This window comes from Chenopodium album, chromosome 14 (genome assembly GCF_948465745.1).
Source record: "Chenopodium album chromosome 14, dcCheAlbu1.1, whole genome shotgun sequence".
Lineage (NCBI taxonomy): Eukaryota > Viridiplantae > Streptophyta > Magnoliopsida > Caryophyllales > Amaranthaceae > Chenopodium > Chenopodium album.
The window spans coordinates 25,064,980-25,067,499 of NC_137847.1; the positions used below are offsets into that span (position 1 = coordinate 25,064,980).

At 41.5% G+C, this 2,520-nt stretch overlaps 1 non-coding gene across 1 annotated transcript; it reads left to right on the forward strand.

Annotated features, from left to right (window-relative positions):
- The first annotated feature begins 851 nt into the window (after nt 1-851).
- On the forward strand, nt 852-957 carry LOC145580450 (small nucleolar RNA R71). Its single transcript, XR_014099490.1, has one exon. It is a non-coding gene; the product is annotated as a small nucleolar RNA R71 (small nucleolar RNA).
- The last annotated feature ends 1,563 nt before the right edge of the window (nt 958-2,520 follow it).

The following is a 2,520-nucleotide window of genomic DNA, read 5'->3' on the forward strand; positions in this document are numbered from 1 at the left end:
GAGGTTGTTGAGGTGGAGGAAGTTGGGCTTGACGGAAACCCGGAGGCCTATTGGTTTGGGCATAGTTAGAAATATTTTGGCCCCTATTGCCTCCGGTGCCTTGGTTGGGAACATTGCTTTGTCGATTGTTTCCCATGTTACCTTGATCACCAAAATTTTGATTTTGATGGTCATGGTATCGGGAGTTGGGTTGTTGGTTTTGATAGCCATACCCCCTTTGGTTAGAGTAGCCTCTTCCATTGAAGTTGGAAGGGCCTCCCCCACCATGGTATTGGTTACCATAACCACCACCACTTTGGTTCCAACCACGGTTTCCACCTTGATTCCAATTCCCCATTTGATTGGAGTTTGGCCTCAAGTTCCCTACACTTTCCATTCTAGGAGCAAAATTCATAGCATTGACATCTTCTACATTATCATCATGTTCATAGGGAGGGGGTTGAACTTCACAAGCATACACACAATGGGAGGTATCATGATCATAGGTTTCACAATTTGAGCAAAACATGCATCCTTGAGGAATTTTATTATAAGAAGAGGGGGAAGAAGTGGCCATACCATTGCCTCCCTTGGTTGAAGGGGAGGTATTACCATGAGGGTTGGACCTTTCTTTCATCATTTCGTCCATTTGCTTGGCCATCTTGGAGATTTGGGAAGAAAGGTTGTTGATTGCGTTGGCTTGCTCCAATGCATAGACACCTTTGCTAGAAGTGGCCTCCCTTTCTCCTTCGTACCAATCATCATAATCCTCTCCTTTGTTCATGATTGGACCGCCGGCGGCGGCATCTAGGCTTCTTCTCCCTTGAGGTGAGAGACCTCCATAGAAAGTGTGGATGAGTTGATATTTGGGTATCCCATGATGTGGGCATTGACGTTGAAGCTCTTTGTACCGGTCCCATGCCGCACTTAGAGTCTCACCACTCTTTTGGCGAAAACCTTGAATTAAAGATCGAGCCTCGGCGGTCTTCCTATGGTTATAAAATCTCCTCAAGAAAGCCGTAGTCACTTGGTCCCAAGTTGTGAGAGAATTAGGGGGCACCTCCTTCTCTAGCCATTCTAGACCTCTCCCAATTAAAGAAAATGGAAACATCTTGAGGCGGATATACTCTTGAGTCACTCCGTTGGCTTTGATCGTGCCACAATACTTCTCAAATTCTTTCAAATGCTGATGAGGGCTCTCAAATTTTCCACCCGAGAATTGTTTCCTCTCTATTAAAGCAATCAAATTGGGCTTGATTTCGAAATTGTTGGCTTGAGTGGTAGGGGTGAGGATCCCACTTTGGGCTCTAAAGGCTTCGGGAGCCCCAAGACGACTCAAAGGTGTATTTTCTCCCATTTTAGAACCTTCTTCACTTTCAGACTTAAAGATTGAAAAGGGGTTGATTTCCGGACTTGATGGCGAATTAGGGCTATCTAAGTCTTCACTTGAGGGTGAAGATGGTGGAGTATCTTCCAATTCTCTTACTCTTTCTTTCGTTGGGGTGTGAGAATTTCTACTCCTCGCTCTCGCTTCTCTTCGAAGTAAGGACAAAGATCTTTCTAGCTCTGGATCAATGGGAATCAAAGACCTTGAGCGAGTTCGTCCTTTGTTCATACAACAAAGCTAAGGAGAATGTAAGCACTGACAAGTAACAAGTAGTAACAAATACTAACAAACAAGAAATGAGATAGTCTCAAATAAAGTAATGAAAAAGCAATGGAAGCCGTCTCTCCGGCAACGGCGCCAATTTGACAAGGGAATAAACGCGTCGTCAATTTGTCTATCCCTAGATCAAATATAATTTATACACCTAAACAAACCTAATACAAGTATAAGGCAAGCATAGGGGTCGAACCACAAGGAGACATGCATAAACACCACATTCACTACTTAATACTTAAGCTACCTCGGAACAAGTGTGAATAACTAAGAGATTAAACTAGAGATTAAGAATGATTAAAAATCAATATAACTAAGCACCAAGGGAAGTAGGTAGATGTAGTTGCCAATTGATCATGCAATAACACGGAAGCAAAGCAATGGTAAACTAAGCATGCAAGAATATCGAATTAAAGCTCAATCTAACCGCCTTCCGGGGTTAATCAATTTCTCCTAACATAGCCTCCATGTTTCCACACTAGAACCATATATTAGAAGGTGCAATCAAAGAACTATCGATAACAATGAACCTTAACTAAGTCAACTTCCGTTTCTTGTTAGCAAAGATTCACCTTTAATCAACTAACAATGTGCACTTGCAAGAAGATTAAAGAATATCAAACATACAAAGACTTTAATCACCATTAACAAAACCCCAACATCATGAGCATGAATCAATCAACAACTACACCATCCCCACACCCTTGGCTAGGTGACTACTCACAAACCATATTGAAGACAATATAAATCATCAAATCAATAAGCATCAACATGATCAATAAGCAAAGAAGGAAAATCAAAATAAGCAAACAAAACTAAATACAAAAGTAAAGAAAGAGAGTAAGAGATTGCTCATTAATTGAAGATGAAGATTTACAAAG